We start from the raw sequence: 22750 nt of genomic DNA, 5'->3' as shown, positions 1-22750 counted from the left end.
GTTGCCTCTCGTTCTGGATGGTCCTTGCGTGTTGCCTGGTCGTATATCCTGGTTGCTAGCATGCAGGCATGCTGGCGGTGACGTTGGATGTTCCTGTGGTACTAGGTGTTCTTCGAATCTCGCGCTATGTTGTTCAGCGCGGACTCCAGCTCGGGTGTGAGCTTCTTCTCTCCATCTCCAACTTCTTTCTTCAGCCGGGCGACTGCGTCCTCCAAGATGAAGCCCCAGTCCCGCGGCGTGAAGATCAGGTTGGATTGTATGGTGTGGAGGTCCTTCCTCGTGACGAATTCGAGCATAATTGCCCGATATCCGCCACGAAGCTCGAACGGCCGGTGTGGAAGCGGTGGCTTCCGTTTCCCTTCCGCTTGCGCGAAAAGGTACGGCTTTCGTTGGACGTCGTACCGCCCATCTCGCACCATGGTCGCGATCTTCTTCAGGACCGCTGGGAGGTTGGTGACATCCGGGAAAGGGATGGTTTCGGAGTACATCCCTTCCCCCTCTTGTTTGTCCTGCTGCTGCTTCTTCTTCTCCACAGACGGCTGTGGCGGCGGCGGTACCGGTTGCACCACGTCCATGGGCGTCTCCCCGTTTTCCTGTATTGCTACAGATTCCGGGGCGACGTCCGTTTGCGTGGACACGTCCACCCCAGCTTGTCGTACCACCGTGGGGATGGCATCGGGGGCGGGTGGCTTCTTTTGCAACGTCCTTTATTCTTCCCGCAACTCTTGCAGCTGCCGGTGAAGACCGACGATCTCCTTCTGCATTGCCGCTCTCTCTGCCGCCATCGCGGCTTTAAGGGCGGCCACGGCGTCGTCGGTGGCGGCGCTGGGCGGGGTTGCGGCCGCCCCGTTTCCCCCTTTGGGAGGGGGTGGCGGGACGGCTGCCTCTTCTTCATGTACCGCTTTCTTGGCGGGTGTTGGTGTCCGCTGCTTCAGATATGCGGAGCTGCGTGCGTTTGCGGCGTGCGCGCCGCCACAGTTAACGCACGTTGGCGCGACGTGTGGTGGCTTGTCGCAGTCGCGTGTATCATGTGCCTTTGCACATTTCAGACACGCGACTGCGTCCCTACACATCCTGGCGACATGTCCCATCTTCTGGCAGCGGTAGCACTGCCTCTTGTGCGGCGGTCGGCTGCCCTTCTTCTTGTTGCTGCCGCGGCCGTCTCCCGCCAGCGTGAGCAGAAGCTTTGTCACAGCAGCAAGTTTGCCTCCCTTTCCGCGTCCGGACATGGCGTTGGGCTAGTGGCGTTGGCGTGCGCGACCGACGGTAACGATGTGAGCCGCGGCGAGTCGAGCAGCGGAGTCTGACTGAGCTCCTGATGGTGGGCGGCCGTCTTAAATACCCTCCCCCTACGAGGCGTTCTCTCCGCGGTCCGCGCCCGCGGCCACGCGTCGGCTGTCACTGAGACGCAGGCGTCGGCATCTGTGGCGGCGTCGGTATAACTGCCTCGTCCGCCCTGGTCGCCCGTTCGTTTTGTTTGCTGAGCGTCTTTTTAATTAGACTCAATGCTGGTTCCCATGCCCTGCTGAGGTTGTAGCCGCGATCTCGGTTGATAAGTCCGTCCCTGGTACGAATTTCGATAGCCTCTCTAATGACGCTGTCCCATTAGTTAGATGTCTGTGCCAAGACCCTGGTATGTTGGTAGTCCATTTCTTGATTTTCGGACAAACAGTGCTCTATGCGTCCGCCAAGTTGTTGGGGTACCAAAGTCGAGTGTGCCTCTAATGTTCTCGGCAACGATCTTCGATTGTGCGCACTGTCTGTCCAATATAAGTCTTCCCACACTGACACGAAATCTGGTATTGCCGGCCTTCCGCAAACCGTGATCGTCTTTGACACTTCCCAATAATGCTCGTGTTTTATTAGCTGGGCAAAAGACAGTTCCTACCCAGTGTTTCCCCAATATTCGTCCTATTTTCCCCGATAGTGCACCAGTATGCGATATATAGGCAGTCGCTATCTCTTCTTCCGTGACTTCGTCCGTCTCCACACGGTGTACTGTAGAGGTGGGGCGGAGAGCTCGTCTGATCTGCCACTCGGAGAACCTGTTTCTCTGGAATACAGTTTTGAGGTGTTGCAGCTCATGAGGCAGACTCTTTGCAACAGAGATCGAGCGCGCCCTGTCACCAGTGTTTTTAGCAGCCATTCGAGACCTGAGACAGAGCTCTGACATTTTTGTCTTATGGGCTGACAAAGGCAATGCTTTGGTTGTTCTTTCACACAAGGATTACACTGAGAACATGCCGAGTCTGCTAAATGACGAATCTTACAAGAAGATCAACGCTGAGCCCACAAAGAAAGTGGAGAGCAAGACTAGGGCTCCTCTCAAGGACGCAGATTTACCAGAGGATGTCACCAAGCAATTGACACCTGAAGGACCTGTACCGCCTAGACTTTACGGACTCCCTAAAATCCACAAAAAAGGGGTGCCGTTAAGCCCAATTGTCAGCAACATTAGGGCCCCAATTGTCAGGAACATTAGGGCACATGCATATTTGCTGGCCAAATACCTGGCAGAATTACTAAGCCCTTATGTGGGTAATCGCCCTCATCACTTTATTAATTCTGTGGATTTCGTAAAACGTCTCGACAACTTCAAGCTGAAATACTCAGATGTACTGGTGAGTTTTGACGTTGTTTCATTATTGACCAGGGTGCCTCTTCGAGTTTCAGTTGAGCTTATTGAACATAAATTTGACGAGAAGACGACCGATCTTTCCAGGCACGTTCTGACCTCCACGTATTTCCTCTTCAATAGAAATACTATGAACAAACAGAAGGAATCGCAATGGGAAGCCCACTCTCGCTGTGGTCGCGAATTTATATATGGAATGCTTCGAGGAAGAAGCTTTGGGGTCATCCAAATGAAAACCTACTTGTTTTCTCCGTTATCTGGATGACAGGTTTGTGATCTGGCCCAATGGAACGGACAAGCTCCTAGACTTCCTTACAAACCTGAACTCCATACGTCTTAACATCAAATTCACTATGGAGACCAAAGCAGAAGGAAGATTATCATTCCTGGACGTCACGGTCAAAAGAGGAGTGGATGGCACCCTGGGCCGCGGGGTATACAGGAAGAAAACGCACACCAACCTGTATTTGCATGAGGGTAGCTGCCACGACACTGCATATAGGAATGGGGTGCTAAGAAGACTGGTGCACAGGGCGCGCTCCATCTCTGATGTAAAGAGTCTGCCTCATGAGCTGGAACACCCCAAAACTGTACTCGGAATAGCAGATCAGACGAGCTCTCCGCCCCACCTCTACAGTACACCGTGTGGAGACGGACGAAATCGCGGAGGAAGATATAGCCACCGCCTATATACCGTATACTGGCGCATTATCGGGGAAGATAGGACGAATATTGAGGAAACACCGGGTAGGAACTGTCTTTTGCCCACCCAATAAAACACGAGCGTTATTGGGAAGTGTCAAAGACGATCTCGGTTTGCGGAAGGCCGGTATATACCAGATCCCGTGTCAGTGTGGGAAGACTTATGTTGGACAGACAGTGTGCAGAGCGAAGATCGTTGCCGAGAACATTAGAGGCACACCCGATTTTGGTACCCCAACAACTTGGCGGTCGCATAGAGCACTGTTTGTCCGAAAATCACGAAATGGACTACCAACGGACCAGGGTCTTGGCACAGACATCTAAATACTGGCGTCGTTAGAGAGGCTGTCGAAATCGGTACCAGGGACGGACGCATCAACAGAGATTGCGGCTATAACCTCAGCAAGGCATGGGAACCAGCACTGAGTCTAATTAAAAAGAGACTCAGCAAAGAAATCGAACGAGCGACCAGGGCGGACGAGGCAGTTACACCGACGCCACCACAGACGCCGACGCCAGCGTCTCAGCGACCGCCGACGCGTGGCCGCGGGCGCGGACCGCGGAGAGAACATCTCGCATACTATTCTACCTTTTAACTACCGAACCCATACTCAGACTACCAATTCATGAACCCACATACATAGGCTTCCAAGGTACACCAAACCCAGACCACATCCTCTACAGCCCAGACCTCCACGACACCTTAACCGAACCCAAAGTAGGTGACTCCACCACAAGTGACCATCTCCCATCACACTCACAACAACAGCCACACAACCACCTCCCCCTCCCCGATCAGCAGAACCATAAAACCATACAGAAACGCTGACTGGGACAAATATCGAAACATACTAACAGAAGAACTAACTGCCCCCATCAGTAACACAGACCCAGACGACCTATAACTTGCTGCCGACAGACTTGAATCAGCCTTCCAAACTGCCATAACAGAAGCGATACCAACAAAAACAATAGAGAATTGGAAACCCTCCATTCCCCCAGAAGCATTAAATCTCATTATACAGAAAAAACGACTACAAAGACAAATGAGACGTGGAGATAACTCAGACCTTAAACGACAGTGGAATAGACTAAATGCCGGGGTCAAGAGAATCATCTCAAAACACAAACAACAGCAATGGGACGACACCTGTGCTCAGATATATTACAGGGAGGGCAGAAAATTCTGGAATAGATTCAAGACCCTAACAGGACAACGAAAGACGACTCACTCCACCCTACTGGTAAACAACGAGCCAACGACCGACCATAAAGAACATGCAGAAGCATTTAAACAGGTGCTACAAGAAGTTTATTCATTTCCAGCCGACGACAAATTTGACGAGCAATACAGGCAACACGTACAATCCCAACTACCACAAATACTAGAAACCCCCACAACCGAAACAGAAGAACAACTAACACTCACTAGAGACATAACAGAGACTGAAATAGCAGACGCAATCTACACGGGACGAAACTCTGCCCCTGGCGAAAACGGTATCCAACGACTCCACCTCCAAAAAGCCCCATTACATATCCTCACCCCTTTACTATCCCTCATCCACAACTTTTGCATGACTCACGAAATAATACCGACAAATTGGAAAACCAGCAGGACAATAATGATCCCCAAACCCGACAAACCCAGGACTGACAGCCATTCATATAGACCAATATCACTACTAGATGTAATAGGAAGGACATACGAACGGATACTGACGGACAGGATACGGAAATACACAGATGACAAAGGACTAATCCCCCCTATACAGGCAGGTTTTCGACAGAAGCACTCGACCAACGACCCCCTACTGAAACTGAGTGACAGCATAGCGAAAAGATTCAACAAAGGACAATGCACACTCGCTGTCCTTCTGGACATCGAGCATGCCTTTGACAAATTATGGCACAACGGCCTACTTTCCAAATTAACAGAAATAGGAATCTCAACAAAAATGACAAGAATTATAAAAGCTTACTTAACTGGCAGAACCTGCATCATACATGTAGGAAAAGAAAAATCTGAAACTTTTACCCCACAAGCAGGGGTACCCCAAGGCGGAATACTATCGCCCTTACTCTACACATTATATACAGGCGACATACCCACTGTCAGGACACGAACCGAAACCATAGGTCTCTATGCAGACGATACAGCATACCGGTGCACTGAACTGAAAACAAACACTGTACAACGGAAGACGAACGACTACCTCACACGACTAGAGCAATGGATGACCAAATGGCGAATTCGCCGTAACCCCAACAAAACACAGACAGTTCTCTTCAAACACAGACATCTGACAAAAAACGACAACAAGACGACAACGACATCCGACTAACAATATGGAACACGCCACTCTCACTGACCAACTCAGCCAGATACCTTGGGGTATATCTAGACCGACACCTGAACTGGAAAACACACCTAAATATATATATATATATATATATATATATATATATATATATATATAAATTTCTCACACCACATTATTAAGCACACACATAAACATATATACAATACATATATTTAACTCAATCACCCAATAAATTCCTATAATGATGACATAGTTTTGTATTCTATATGTCTCTTCTTTTTCATTGCTATATACATTGTGTACTTCATACATTTTCTTGTTTTGTATACTTAAATTTTATTATGTTAATATAATTGTTTTTGTTGTTTTCGTTTTCCTAAAAATCTGCAGTAACGAAATTGTCAAGCACATATAACAGTGCACCTGCAGGAAAAATAAATTGTATCAAATAAAAATAACTATGTAAAAACCACAAGGCTGAAAAGGGACGCCAGCATGCTCTCAAACAGCCCGTCTTCCTCCTTCAGAGGAGGGAATGAAAAGCGAAAAAAAAAAAAAACTCAGGAGCTCAGTTTTAGCAGCTCAGTTCGTCTGCACACGTGTCAGCGAAGTGTCTGACCGCCGGAATATTGTGCCTGTTGGACACTATGGACCGGCAGTACACCCATAGACTGTTCGAGCAACAGAAATAGTATATCCGAAACATAGACACAGCTTATTTGCACTTATATCAAGACTCTCACTCACTTGTTCAAAGTTAGAACTATCTTCAAACCCACTTAAAGACCACTCAGTTTTTACGTCTCTAAAAGATTAGTATGATCAATTTGAAACATTAGGTATACCAAGTTCTTACAAAAAGTCTGAATTTCTATGAGTAAAAGATCAGTTAACGCGATAGGTGAGGAATGGTAAAGAAAGTGTCTATTGGAGCAAAGTTAAAATTCAGCTGCATCCGGAAACGTTTGCAGTAATTTTGACGGTACAAAATGCACTGATAAGCAAAAACATTATGACCAACGCCCACCGCGTTATGGATGCCGCCTGGTGGCGCTGTGGGCACGTGACACTGTAACAAAACCATGTAAGTGGAGCACACGCGGAAATGGGAAATAAACGATTATCACAAAGGGCGGATAATTATAAGCAGAGTCTATGAACGAGTATCCTAACATTCTGCGTGCTGTCTGTTTGTTCTAAGTCGTGTCTCCCTACCACTTTCGCGCAACGACGCTCTGAGCGTGTTTTTTAGGGAATGGACTAGTTTGAACCTGGGACCTGTTGCTGGTAAGGAGACGCCAGACCACACATGACATGTAGAGTTCAGAAGAATTCAGTGAGACTAGCGATGTTATAATCAAATACTTAATGAATTCAGCGTCAGCTCCACTGCACTACCTGTAAAAGAATCTTAATACTAACTAAATTTAGTGGAAGGGGTTCAAGGCTTTCCTATTTTTAGTTGGCTGGTAAAATAACGTCTAAAAAGTAGTTAATTTTACCATTGGAAATTTTATTCTACTCGCAAAACATTGTTTATAAATTGCACTATTGATAAAAGGAAATATTTTAATACAGGATGATAAAAAACAACTGCGTTCAACAAAAATGAGAACGAATATTCCCTGAATGGGTTTCCAAGTTCTACAATGGATCAAAGGATGACCTATGCCATATCACATCTATAATCTAGATTAAAGTTAAGTTTCATAAAAGAGGAAACTATCAAAATGGTCTACACTGACCCTCAATTATCTTAAATTACTTATTTAACTTATCATAAATTACAGTGGCTGATGTGGCTTCTAAATAATTATATTACAGAAAAATCATCGTGTTTCAGATTTTAACTTCTAGTAGCAAATGTGAATACCACGAAGTTTAATTGACGATCGACACTAGTATTACGCAAAAAGGGGGTGTAACAGATGAGACTTCTGCAGTTCTGAGTGAAGCCTTATGGCGGCACCGTGTGCGTTCATTACCTTGTCGGTGTTTAGGCAGCGTCAGGGGGCGGCGGGCGGCGCAGCTCCACGCACCTCACTGTCTCGGAAGCAACTTTCCTCTTAACTTCTCCTTACTACAATTTACCGAAGTTGGTTTAAAAAAAAGGTATCTGGCTGTGCTTTCAACTGACCAATCAGGGTCTCAATGTTAACCTTAAGCTCTGCCTACAAAAACTCTGTCTATCCAATGAGAAACTTTATACTTTTTCTGGTGGGGCAATGTTTTTAACGTTTGCAACGTAACAGAGACGCATATAGTCTCACGATAAAACTTTCAGCTGGTGTGGTCCTTTTAATGTTATCGTAAGATCTATACTGTTCTTCTGGAGGGCTCTATCTTTTAACATGGGCTGGGGGGGTGGTCCTGGCGGTCGGCTGGCGACGTGAGTGTCCGTCCCTTATCATAGGGCTTCCTAGCCTACACGACTCTGCTCTCGGCTTCTGTTCTCGTTTCTCCCACCAGAACTGCGTCTGTTTCACGGTGGGAGGGTATGACACGCATTTAGGCGTTCTTGTGTTGGTCCGTGGTATTCCATTTGCTCACTCGTTGATCGTATTACTTTGGTTAATTTAATGTCAGGATTTATTCGGAGCTATGTGACATACTGCTGGGATTTGCTATCATGTCAGGTTTTTCATGGAAGGTGTTGGGTTTGCCTGACACCTTACAGTATCTCGAAAGGGGCGTAGTTGGTAGAATGTTCATGTGCTACTGTTGTCAGCATCAAAAGAAAGAGGTAGGACCGGACTCTTCACTGAACGGGAGGTTCGGAGGCTTGTCTGCTCTGTAAATTAGGATAGATGGTGATCTGAGGTGTCTGTGCTGAAAGAGCACAGAGCTAGGGCTCGCACCGGTGTTTCAGAGCACTCTGTTGACCGTACATTGTCGAATGTGGAGATCCGCTGCACACTTCCCATGCGTGTTCACATGTTTACCCAACGACGTCGTCAATCACGACTGCAGTCGGCACGAAACCATCGGGATTCGACTATAGATCAATAGAAACATATCGGCTCATCTGGTGAATCACATTTTTGCTACACTAGATCGATTGTCGTCTCCACAAACGCCGTCATCGATTTGGACGGCGGCTATATACGAGGGTTGGAACTTTAGTAGTGGCATCTAGTTATTTACAGCTCGTACAAAATAGATACGTCTTTCAAAGTTTTACTGACCTCCAAAGTAGTCACCAGCATTCTGTATAACCCGTTGCCAGCGATGTGGAAGTCGTAGGATACTCTTAGCTGTGCAAGTTGTGTTGACAGTTCGAGCGGCGCGGCCTATTGCCTGGCGAATTTGTAGCACTTCTGAAGTGAATTCCGTGAAGTGTTTCCTTCAGTTTAGAAACAGAGTTGTACTCACGAGGCCTTAGGTGAGTGCAATAGGTGGTACAGCACTTAGCAGTCCCACCAGTCAAATAAATCAGTAACGGCATGCACTGTACGTGCTTGAGCATGGTCCTGCAAAATGATGGTCAGGCCCTGCAGAAAGTACCACCGCATCTGTCTCTAAGCTGGTCGTAGGTTGTATTCCAAAAATGAACAGCATAGAGAGGGAAGTGATGACACTTTCTGCAGGGCCTGACCATCATTTTGCAGCACGATGCTCAAGCAAGTACAGTGCAAGCTGTTACTGATTTGTTTGACGGGTGGGGCTGCTAAGAACTATACCACCTACTGCACTCACCTAAGGCCTCTTGAGTACAGCTCGATTTCTAAACTGAAGGAAACACTTCACGACTTTCACTTCAGAACTGCTACAAATTCGTCGGTCAATAGACCGCGCCGCTCGAACTGTCAACACAACTGGCACTGCTAAGAGTATCCTACGACTTCCACATCGCTGGTAACGGGTTATACACAATGCTGGTGACTACCTTGAAGGTCAGTAAAACTGAAACACGTATCTATTTTGTACGAGCTGTAAATAAACAGCTTCCACTATTAAAGTTCCAACCCTCGTTGCAGCGCGCCTCGGACGCAAGGTGGCGAGAGCAGTATTTTTCTATAGGAGGCATTCTCCTGGGCTTGCAAGGGATAATAACCGAAGACACGCTTACAGCAGCAAACCATCTACATCCCTTCATACTTGATGTCTTCCCCGACGGCGATGTCATCTTTAAGCAATATAATTGTCCGTGTCCGGGTACCTGAAGTGTTCTACAGTGGTTTGAAGAGTATTACAATGAACTCACGTTGATGCCTAGGTGGCAAATTCGCCTTACGTAAGTCCTACGGAAACCGTATGGATCGCTGTCGGGCGCCATCACCGCCTACGCAAATCAACGGCCCGTTATTTACGCGAATTACGTGACCAGTGCGGAGACATCTAATGCTATATACCTCCACAAACCTACCAACAAACTTTCGGGTCCGTGATACGAAGAATGCTTAATATATTTCTTTCCAAAGACGGACAAACAAGCTATTAAGCAGGTGGTCATGATGTTTCGGCTCATATCTGTAGTTCAATGAGACTCGACTCCTAGCTAGCAAAAAGGGACATCACTCACGTCAAACTAGAAAACTCACTCAGGTACATTAGCGTAACAACTGCCTTAAAAAGAAAGAGGATATATTACGAATTAAACGTATTTCGGCTTCAATATTGACGAAAGCAAACATGACCAAAATTAAATGTAGAACGACAACGGATAACACTGACCCTAACCAATCATACAGCATGAAAGTCAGCCAGTCAGGGAATCATGGAGCGAAAATGTAAATATGTTGAAGTGCAAACCGTCACAGCAATCATTGCCAGACGACACTTGAAAATTCTAGCTACGCAGGCTGGCGAAACGTCTCAAGGAAGCTTACATATGTAACAAACTTGTAGGCTAACAGTTTTTGCAGTTTTGATAACTTTTCGCATGTCTTGAGCACACTTTTTCCAACAATCATACGCATTTCGGCTTTATGTCGTTTTCAACGGCTACAAAATACAGCACAAAACTGGTAACAGAAGATATGAAAATGTGATACAGTTCACCACTGATAAGAGGCATATTACAAGGACAAGAATATCTCTCCTAGTTTACCAGTGCTACGTCAGCCGTTAGGTACATTGTATCACGTCAACATTCCCAACCACGAGACAAGTGCAAAGTGCTACCAAGAGAAAATTGTGGAAGCAAGTTTTGACTAACCGCTTGGCGGCACCAGATACGTGGTACGCGCTGAAGTTTGTTTCTATTTACAGCCACAATTTTCATCATTATATCGTATTAAACGATTTCATCTGTAAACATGAAAACCACTTCATATCGTTTAACGAAAAGGTATTACTTTACAAAACAATGTGTAACCACTTTATAACGTTTAACAAAAAGGTATTACTTTACAAAACAATGTGTAACAGATTTTCATTTCATTAAACTAATGCACTGGAAGAACGAGATGATTGGCGCTGGCGCCAACTGTCTCTTAACTAACAAATCTTTTCTTTTATTTTTTTTTTTTACAAGTTACAGCACATAAATTACTATCAACAGTAAAAGTTCATAAATATTTGTGGTCGTATACACATAAAACAGTTTTCTGTGAATAACAAACATTGCACATCGCCATGACGCAGTTAAAGAAGGGGGTTAAGGGGCACATAACGTTAATATTGACATATTAGAAATGCTGTAAAACTTTTTGTAATACTGCGACTACAGATGTTCGTAAAATGACATCTTAAATAAAATAACGCAAAAGCGTTGTGGAATAGCAATAGAAACGTTGTTGTCAACAGTTTTCAACTTGTGCCATGCAGTGTGAAGCCTTGAGCAGCTGCTTATGAATACTCCATCGCCACACTTAAGAAAACATACATTAGACCTACTATGGTTGTAAAACCATGAAACTCTTTCTGTGAATAACAAACAATGTAGAATGCTATTGCGCAAAGATAGGGGAAGGTGAACAGGTACACAATATTAATTTTCACATACTAAAAGTTCTATTAACCTGTCTACAAAATAACTTTAAGTGTGAAACAACTTTTTTAGCGCTGTTAACACTTTTCAATTCGTGTCATGTACTGTCAAGCTCTGAGCAACATCTTATGAATACTCTCGGCCTAGGACCAACCTGCGCGTATGACACTAAATATGTAGTAAATAATTAAACTTTTATTCTTCTCGTGGACAAAACAATACACAGGAGGAAGCCAGACAAAGGTGCACAGTCTTGGGGGTAAAATGCAGAATGGTCGCCATTTATCACGAAAAGAATACTCTGTAGCGGCGAACTGTAGTGCGTTGCCATCCACCGAAGCGGCTACTCAGCGCTTCACGCTGCAGGCCACAAGTTGAAAAGTGCTAACGACAGCGCTACTACAGCTCGTAAGAGGCCCATGACTCAGGAATTTGTTGCTAGCGCACTCGAGCAGATGTAATTTCGATGGATTGCTTATGTGCTGCCTGCGATATGTAAGCTATAAGAGAATCTCCGACCAGAGAGCAGTGTTGGCTGCAGTAGGAACTGTGTCGCAGTAGGAGTAAGTAGTAGCTAGCAGTCTGGTGTATCGTATTGGCTTGGCCGGTCGTGTGGAGCGATGGTGGAGCCTGAGCGTTGTAGGAGAAGGTAAAAGCAGCCTCGCGCATATGTACTATTGTTATGTCAAGCCCCATGAAAATGTTTTAAAGAAAAATATCTTAATAATAATCTTTCTTATAAAAATTAACTTTTAACAATCATTCATCTCTATTTAAAGAATTTACTAATTTCACCAATCCATGGTCATCCCGATTATTGTAAAGAAAAAATCAGTTGTGTCTTTTTATACATGACAAATCTATTGGCCAGCATTGCACTGGGCTGTACCAGAAAAATTTCTTATAGGAGCAGATATATATGCGTTATCCGGCGACCTTATTGAGGTAAGAATTTTCGATTTATTTAGTATGATCTTTCAGGGCCATGACGCAGCACTGCTGACGTCCAAATTTACCAGTTTAGATTCACAGTCAATTATTGAAAGGTTATAAGTGAGCCACAATTTCATTGAGAGATTAGTCACATTTTTATTATTGGTAAGTTACGGAATTTATCTGTTGATAGATTATACTGAATGTGAATGAATGCTATCATTATCATATTTTTTAACTGTTGGGAGGTTACACTTAATCTGAATGATATATAATTTTTTTCAGTTGGGAGGTTACAGGCTGTTTCACAATGCTTTCGCGTTAATTTATTTAAGATTTCCTTCTATATCCCTTCACCCCCTACCCTTCTTTAAATGCTTCTTGGCGATCTACAATGTTTGTTATTCACAGAAGATCTCGTGTACATTATCTTAAGTGTGCCAGCTGTAAACAATTCTCTTCCAACCCTCTAATTGCCCTCCCCCCTTATTGCCTAGTTGCTCCTCTCCTCTCCAACCCCCGCCCTCTGCTGCACCTTCACCATTGTGTCCCCCCTACCCTCCACCTCTACACCCTCCATCTCCTTTCCCGAGGTGGCTTCCGTCAGCTCCCCCTCCTAGATGATGCCCTCTCTCCCTCTATTTATCCCTCCTATCAAATCTGATCCTCACCTTTTCCTCCCTCCCTCTGTCCTTTACCCGGCCTCCTTCTCCCTCCCCCTTCTATTCTGTTCTTTCCTTGCCTACCCTCTCTTTAACTCCATTCTCTCCCCTGAGTCCTTTTTCTCTCCCCTCCACTGCCTTCCCCACTCCTTCTCGCGTCCACCCTACCCCCCCTCCCCCTGTTTTCTGTGTCCTCTCTCTCCATTGGCTCACCCCCTTCTTCCTCTCCTCCCCCCCCCCCCATTTTTCCCTTCATTTGTCTGGTTCTGCCTTAGTGTCTACTCTATCATGCTGTGTTTATGTGAGTTTTCAGTGTTGTATGTCCCCTTTTTAAGTGTTGTGACCGACCGGGGTGGCCGAGCGGTTCTAGGCGCTACAGTCTGGAACTGCGCGACTGCCACAGTCGCAGGTTCGAATCCTGCCACGGGCATGGATGTGTGAGATGTCCTTAGGTTAGTTATGTTTAAGTAGTTCTAAGTTCTAGGGGACTGAAGACCTCAGAAGTTAAGTCCCATAGTGCTCAGAGCCATTTGAACCATTTTAAATGTTGTGAATATACACCATAGTGTCACTTGGTGAGTTTTTTAACTCTTGCGAACAGAAACAAGAGTGTCGCCGTGTTTTTTTTAATTGTGCCTGTCTAATTACTGTGCATTTTAATCAGCATCACCAACCCTTTGTTTTTATATTTTCACTTCACGACATTTCACCATGTTACAGTTTTAAACAGTCACCATTTTATCGACTATTTTTTATTGTTTTGTTATCTCCTCATTATGTTTTTAACTCTTCTGTAAGCTGCAGAACAGCATATTACGCTGCTGCCATCCTGCCCCCTCCCCCCCCCCCCCCCCGCTGGGAGAAATTGAAATTCAATTAAAAAAATCTCTAATAATCATCCCCCCCCCCCCAATCACTCCTGGTTGCTCCTCTCCTCTCCAAACCCCACCCACTGCCGCACCTTCACGATAGTGTCCCCCCTACCCTCCACTTCCAGATCCTTCATCTCCTTTCCCAAGGTGGCTTCCATCGACTCCCCCTCCCGGATAACGCCCTCTCTCCCTCCATTTATCCCTCCTATCAACTCTGATCCTCACCTCCCCCTCCCTGCCCCTGTCTTCCTGGGCTCCCTCTCCCCATCCCCCTTTCCATCCTGTTTCTTCCCATCTACCCTCCCTTTGACTCCATTTTCTCCCCCAAGATCTTTTTCCTTCCCCTCCTCTGCCTTTCCCATTCCTTTTCGCATCTGCCCTGCCGCCCTATTTTTGTGTGCCCTCTCCCTCCATCGGCTCGTCGCTCCTTTGCTTCTCCCTCTCCTCCTTCCTTTTTTTCCCCTCATCCGTCTGGGTCTTCATCCCATCTACCTTAGTCGTGGTGTGTCATCTTCATGTCTACTCAATAGTGCACTGTTTAAGTGAGTGTTCAGTCTCGTGCGTCCCCCGTTTTTCACATGGTGCTATAGGAAACCATACGCTGGGTGTGATTTTTTTTTTCTATTGCAAACAGAAACCAGACTGTCGCCATGTTTTTTAATTGTATGCCTACTATAGTACCTGTTTACTTACTGTATATCTTAATTTGCATCACCAACCCTTTATTTTTATATTTTAACTTCCACAACTTTCCGCGATTTAACAGTTTAGAAAGTCTCCGTTATTATCGCTTGTTTTTGTTTATTTTCTTGTTTTTATGTTTTTAACTGTTCTATAGGCTGAAGAGCAGCGTACTAGCTGCTGCCAGCACCCTCCCTCCCTCTGGGGAGAGTCTAAATTCAATAAAGGAAAAAAATTCTAGTTATCCCTGGAATTCTGACTTTTATGAAGTATTTATGAACTTTTACTGATGATAGTGGTTTTGTACTGTAAGCTGTAAAAAAAAAAGATTGTTAGTTAAGAGATAGTTGGCCTCAGCACCAATCAGAACGATCTTCCAGTGCATTAGTTCTAAAAAAGAAAATATGTTACACATTGTTTTGTAAAATAATACCTTTTTGCAAAACGTTGTCAAGTGTTTTCCGTTCTTACTAATGAAATTTTTTATACGATGTAATGAGGAAAATTGAAAATTGTGGTTGTAAACAGAAACAAACTGCAGTGTGTACCATGTACCCAGAGTCGTCTACCGATTAATCCACTTGGTTTCCTAAATTTTCCTTTGTAATCAGTCTGTACTTGTCTCGTGAACGAGAATGTTAAAGTGATATAATGTAGCTAGTTAACAGTTTTATATGACTGACATAACAGTGGGAAGCTAGGAAGCAATATTTTTGTCATCATAATACGTCTCTTATCGATGGTGAAATGTATCATATTTTCATATCTTCTGATACCAGTTTTGTGTTGTATTTTGTAGCCTTTGATAAGGACATAAAGTCGAAACGCGTAAATTTGTTGGAAAAATAAAGGTGTGGTCAAGACATAACAAAAGTTATCAAAAGTGCAATCAAATGCCCTCGTCGTCTCACAGCATTTTCATGCAAATTGCAGCAAACAGTTTTTGCTTTACAAAATTGTTTCTCAAAAGTACTTCAGTCATTTAATAAACTATTTCAGAAATTGAAGGCATTGATTCAGATTCAAATTCTTGCAAATAGAGATATTTTCATGTATTTATTTTATTTTTGTGTGACCATCCCTCTGGAGGTATGTAATACAATCGCCCTTACGATTTTATTTATAATATGGCTACGAGATTCGGTGCTTCAGCTCGTCATCTTCAGGCTTTAATGACGCTGAGGGCTTAACTCCAACCATTGGAGACACAGCATCGTTGTTACAGGTAGTCTGCGAGAACCAGTTCATAGATGTTGGCCACTGATGAATCGTGTATACGACTGGAGTTAACCCACTCAGCGTCAGTTAAGGCCTGAAAGTGGTGCACTGAAGTATCGAAAGGCGTAGTCATACAACAAATAAAATTGTAAGGACGGCTGTAAGTGTTCCATTTCATTACATTTTTATTTTATGCTCAGCTGTAACTTGTCATCTCTACTTTGTCCTCTTGGTTGGCATCATTTCCGTGATCTAGCAGCGTCGTTCTGTATTTTGTAAATATTCTTTGTTACTGTTAATGTATGCATAAAAGTAATTTTTACTATTCTGGTTTATGGGAAATGAAATTTTTAGCATCGGCGAACTGTTCTGTCAAGTAACGTACTTTCACTGTGAATATGGAAAGCCTGATTCTCGTACTTTCAATAAATACTGTTCACTTCACTTAGCCAAATTGCTTCATTTCGAATGTAAAGCGACCATATTCAGTCATTACCGGTTTGTAAATTTTTGTGAATTGTTCACGTGTCGCTAATTTACTTGCAGTGCATATGTTTAATTGATTCTATATAAATTACTCATTGAATTACCTTTTGATTTATTAAATTTTATGTTCTATTGGACCGGCGACAGGATATTATTAAGCTTAATTGGCATTTCTGTAGCTTATCTAAATTTCATTTGTATCTTTCTCGTTTACACTTGTGTAAGACTGCACCACTTTATTTCCAACTTTGCCTCATTTACATATAAATAATTACTCTGCAATTAACATTTAAGTAGCTGGAGGAAGATTCATCGGACCACCTTCAAGCTATATCTTTACCGTTCTGCTCTCGAACATCGCGCGGGAAAAACGAACATTTTAATCTTTCTGTGCGAGCTCTGATTTCTCTTATTTTATTATAATGATCGTTCCTCCCTATGTAGGTGGGCGACAGCAAAATATTTTCGCAGCCCGAGGAGGAAGTTGGTGATTGAAATTCCAGTAGAAGATCCTGCCACAACGAAAAACGCCTTTGTTTCAATGATTGCTTCTCCACTTTACATATCATTTTCGTTGGCGCTCTCTTCCCTACTTCGCGATAATACAAAAAGAGCTGCCCTTCTTCGAACTTTTTCGATGTCTTCCGTCTATCTTATATGACGCGGATCCAAAACTGCACAGCAAACGAGAGTAGAAAACGTACAAGCATAGTTTAGGCGGTCTCTTTAGTAGACCTGTCGCATTTTCTCAGTGTTCTGCCAATAAATCGTAGTCTTTGGTTTGCTTTACCCACAACGTTGTCTGTGTGATCATTCTAGCTTAAGTTATTAGTAATTTTAATCTCTAAATATTTAATTGAATTTACTGCCTTCAGATTTGTGTGATTTACGGTGTAACCGAAATTTAGCGGATTCATTTTGGTACTCATGTGGATGACTTCATACTTTTCGTTATCTAGAGTCAATTGCCATTCTTCGTACAGTATAGATGTCTAAATCGTTTTGCAATTTGTTTTCATCATTTGATAACTTTATAAGACAGTAAATGAGAGCATTGTTTGCAAACAATCTAAGAAGCTACTCAGATTGTCTCCTAAATAGTTTATGTTGATCAGAACACTGGAGGACATATAACGCTTCCTTAGGGAAAGCCAGATATCACTTCTGTTTTACTCTATGACGCTACGTCAGTTACTACTAACTGAGACCTTTCTGTCAGGAAATCAACGAATCCAGTCGCACAATTGAGGTGATAGACCATATACAAGCAATTTGATTTGAAGTCGATTGTGAAATCTAAAAATATGGAATCAATTTGAAATTCGCTGTTAATAGCATTCATTACTTCGTCAGAATAAATAGCTAGTTGTGTTTCACAAAAACGATATTTTCTGAAACCGTGTTGGTTGTCAGTAAACCGTTCTCTTGGAGATAACTCATAATGTTGGATCATAGTGTATGTTCCAAAATCCTACTTCAGATCGACATTAGTGATATGGGTCTGTAATTTAGCGTGTTAATCTATTTCCTTTCTTGGAAGTTGTTGTCTTGTGCAATATTCCAGTCTTTAGGTACGGATCTCACAGCGAGCAATCGGTTGCATATGACTGCTAAGTATTGGAGCTGTTGTACCAGCGAACTCAGAGGAACGTCATTGGTACACAATCAGGACCGGAGCCTTTGCCCTTATTAAGTGATTTACGCTGCTTTGCTGCATCGGGGATATCTGCTTTTAAGTTACTCACGGTGGAAGTTGTTCTTAGTTCGAATTCTGGAAAATTAGCTTCGTGTTGTTTGGTGAACGAATTTAGGAACACTGTATTTAGTAACTCTACTTTAGCGGCACTGTCATCGGTAACGTCACCGTTGTTATCATGCAGTGAAGGTATCGATTGTGTCTTTCCGCTGGCGTACTTTACATACGACAAGAATCTCTTTGGATGTTCTGTCAGATTTCGAGAGAGAATTTCGTTGTGGAAAGTGTTAATAGCATCTCGCATTGAAGTTCGCACTACATTTCGAGCTTCTGTAAAACTTCGCCAATCTTGAGGGTTTTGCGTTATTTTAAATTTCGCATGTGTTATTTGTTGCTTCTGCAACAAGTGTTCTGACCTGTTTAGTATACCGTGGAAGATCAGTACCACCTCACATTAATTTATTTGGTATATTTCTCTCAATAGCCGTCGATACTATTTCTTTGAATTTAAACCACAACTTGTCTACGCTTACACGTACAGACTGGAAGGACTGGAGACTGTCTCTTAGGAAGGCGTCAAGGGTTGAGCAATAATTTACGATTTCTTCTTCTACACATGTCTCTGCTGGTTTGGATACCTATTTCGCAAACCATAATCTTATTCTCGAACTATTACGTACCTCTTTACATAATTTATTACATCGAAGAGTACAGCTTATGTAAATTCCCTTTTACCTCTATGGCGTAGAAACTACAAAATGCAGTCAGATTCTTGTTAGAGCAGGAATGCGTCACAAATTGTGGACGAATAAAAAGCTCAGCCTTCCGAGCCGTCCACATTAAATTCTTAACCATAGTGGAAGGCGGTGTTGCTTGTAAAGTTCAGTTGATGGATAACTTTTTATTATTCGTAGCCTCTCCACCTTAATATTTAAAATTACGCTAGAAAAAGGTCCACAGAAACCGTATTCTTCGAATGAAGGTACACTACTGGCCATTAAACTTGCTGCACAACGAAGATGACGTGCTACAGACGCGAAATTTAACCGACAGGAAGAAGATGTTGTGATATGCAAACGATTATCTTTTCAGAACATTCACACAAGGTTGGCGCCGGTGGCGACACCTACAACGTGCTGACGTTAGGAAAGTTTCCAACCGATTTCTCATACACAAACAGCAGTTGACCGGCGTTGCCTGGTGAAACGTTGTTGAGATGCCTCGTGTAAGGAGGAGAAATGCGTACCATCACGTTTCCGACTTTGATAAAGGTCGGATTGTAGCCTGTCGCGATTGCAGTTTATCGTATCGCGACATTGCTGCTCGCGTTGGTCGAGATCCAATGACTGTTAGCAGAATAGGGAATCGGTGGGTTCAGGAGGGTAATACGGAACGCCGTGGTGGACCCAAACGGCCTCGTATCACTAGCAGTGATGACAGGCATCTTATCCACATGGCTGTAACGAATCGTGCAGCCACGTCTCGGTCCCTGAGTCAACAGACAGGGACGTTTGCAAGACAACAACCATCTGCACGAACAGCTCGACGACGTTTGCAGCAGCATGGACTATCAGCTCGGAGACCATGGCTGCGGTTACACTTGACGCTGCATCACAGACAGGAGCGCCTGCGATGGTGTACTCAACGACGAACCTGGGTGCACGAATGGCAAAACGTCATTTTTAGGATGAATCCAGGTTCTGTTTACAGCATCATGATGGTCGCATCCGTGTTTGGCGACATCGCGGTGAACGCACATTGGAAGCGTGTATTCGTCATCGCCATACTGGCGTATCACCCGGCGTGATGGTATGGAGTGCCATTGGTTACACGTCTCGGTCACCTCTTGTTCGCATTCACAGCACTTTGAACAGTGGACGTTACATTTCAGATGTGTTACGACCCGTGGCTCTACGTTTCATTAGATCCCTGCGAAACCCTACATTTCAGCAGGATAATGCACGACCGCATGTTGCAGGTCCTGTACGGGCCTTTCTGGATACAGAAAACGACTGCTGCCCTGGCCAACACATTCTCCAGATCTCTCACCAATTGAAAACGTGTGGTCAATGGTGGCCGAGCAACTGGCTCTCACAATATGCCAGTCACTGCTCTTGATGAACTGAGGTATCGTGTTGAAGCTGCATGGGCAGCTGTACCTGTACACGCCATCCAAGCTCTGTTTGACTCAATGCCCAGGCGTATCAAGGTCATTATTACGGCCAGAGGTGGTTGTTCTGGGTACCGATTTCTCAGGATCTATGCACCCAAATTGCGCGAAAATGTAATCACATGTCGGTTCTTGAATAATATATTTGTCCAATGAATACTCGTTTATCTTCTCCATTTCTTCTTGGTGTAGCAATTTTAATGGCCAGTAGTGTATTATGTTTATAGGTAGTACCACACGTCATCTCAAGATCGGTAGAAACGCCTGTTCAGTATTTCGTGTGTAATGAACCCTTTTCAATACCAGTTTCAATTGCTTCAAGCTTTCAACGGTGGAATATTTGCTCGATCTACCACAACGTTCTGTGAGACACGGTCGGGCAACCGGCTGTACGAGGGCCTGATCCGCGCGCGATTGGTTTTAGTCTGGCCCGCGGAAGAAATTCACCGAGTAACTCCTAACTGCTTATCGACTGGGGCTGCCTATCGCAATGCCGAATTTCGGTTTTCTATTCTTTCCCGTGCTAACGTTAGTAAATATTTCTTGTTGTTAACTAACTATACTGCAACAGTTGAAACTGAAGGTAATTTATAATGAGTTAGCTACAACCAGTTGCTTTTATAGGCATTTATTTTTTATTTCTCTATGACGATTTAGAGATGCCTGGCAATCCATCTTCAGATGTTTACATTTATTTATGTGTCGTGAACATTGTTTCTTTAGTAACGGCGTTCCAGAATTTCGCAACGGAAGTTTTTAGGTCAGCTGTTTTAAAACGTCCTGAGATATAATGTTCGCGACGCGTAAATGTAAACATATGGGATGAACATAAAATGATTGCACTCACAAAAACACATGCCAACAAACTGGTTGGCGCGGCGTGACGGTAAAGGGTTGCTATTCATACCAGTGAGTTAGCCAAGAAACATTAACTACAGTTTTGTCTTTACACGCTAGGAGAGCTGCTGTCACATCACGTGATTAGGTGGCCCGCGAGCTTAATAAGTATGCTAATCAGGTCCTTTGGTCATCAATGTTTGCCCACGCCTGCTCTAAGCCTTGGAGCAAGAGGGTAAATACAGTATGACCATTACTAAACTATGTGAAATAAAATCGTCGTAACTTCTGAAAGGTTTGCGTTCAGACTGCACGGTTTGCCGTCGGTCTTGATAGGTCTGGTTTAGCGATGAAGTCCTTTTCATATGGATGGGTTCGTCAATAAACAAAATTGGCGCGTTTGGGGGACTGAGAATCCGCAACTGTTGACTTTGTGGTGTGCAATGTCCAGTAACGGAACAATCGGTGCGATATTTCTTGATGGCACGGTAACTACCGAGCGGTACGTGAAGGTTTTGGAAGGTGAGTTCATCTGCATTATCCAAAGTGACCCTGATTTCGGCAAGATGTGGTTCATGCAAGACAGAGTTCGACCCCAACGAAGCACAAGAGTGTTTGATGGCCAGAGGCCATTGGCATGGGCCCCGATTGGCCGCCATATTTTCCCGATCTGAACACATGCGACCCCTTTTGGGGGGGGCTATATTAAAGACAAGGTGTACAGGAATAACCCCAAACCACTGCTGAGCTGAAAACAGACATTCAGAAGGTCATCGACAGCGTGCATGATCGGACACTTCAGCTTGTCATGAAGAATTTTGCTATGCGCCTGCGCCACATAATCGCCAATAGTTGCAGACATACCGAACAAGTCATAACCTAAATCCGAGTATCTATAGTGACCTTTACATGTTGAATAAAGTGTATGCACGCCCTGTTTGTAACTAATTTACGCTTTTTTCGTATAGTTCAATAATTGTCACCCTGTATTAACTCCAGTAGCCTCAAACACCTCACTGTCACCACAACGAGCCATAAAAAAATACAGGGTGACCCAAGTCACCAATTTTTGCTCATGCGTGCTCTAAGCCTTGGAGCAAGAGTGTACATACTAGCTTCATGAGCAGCAAATCCCTCACTGTGACTACGTAGGGCCATACAGAAATAAAAACCCCAAATGTAAGGTGGCTCAAAAGTCCACTAGCGTTTGGAAATGCGGTAATTCACGGAATAATTTAGGTAAAGAGATAAAACTTGGGACACATGCGTGAAATGGCATACCTGGCCCCTTCCGCCGGAGGTTCGAGTCCTCCCTCGGGCATGGGTGTGTGTGTTGTTCTTAGCATAGGTTAGTTTAAGTGGTGTGTAAGTCTATGGACTCATGACCTAAGCAGTTTGGTCCCTTAGGAATTCACACACAGTTATACATTTTTGAAATGACATGGAGCCGGCCGTGGTGGCCGAGCGGTTCTAGGCCTTTCAGTCCGGAACCACGCAACTGCTACGGTCGCAGGTTCGAATCCTGCCTCGGGCATGGATGTGTGTGATGTCCTTAGGTTAGTTAGGTTTAAGTAGTTCTAAGTTTTAGGGGAACGATGACCT

The sequence above is a fragment of the Schistocerca serialis genome, chromosome 8, assembly GCF_023864345.2.
Source record: "Schistocerca serialis cubense isolate TAMUIC-IGC-003099 chromosome 8, iqSchSeri2.2, whole genome shotgun sequence".
NCBI lineage: Eukaryota > Metazoa > Arthropoda > Insecta > Orthoptera > Acrididae > Schistocerca > Schistocerca serialis.
The sequence above is the reverse complement of the archived record's forward strand: the minus strand, read 5'-3'. Positions refer to the sequence as shown.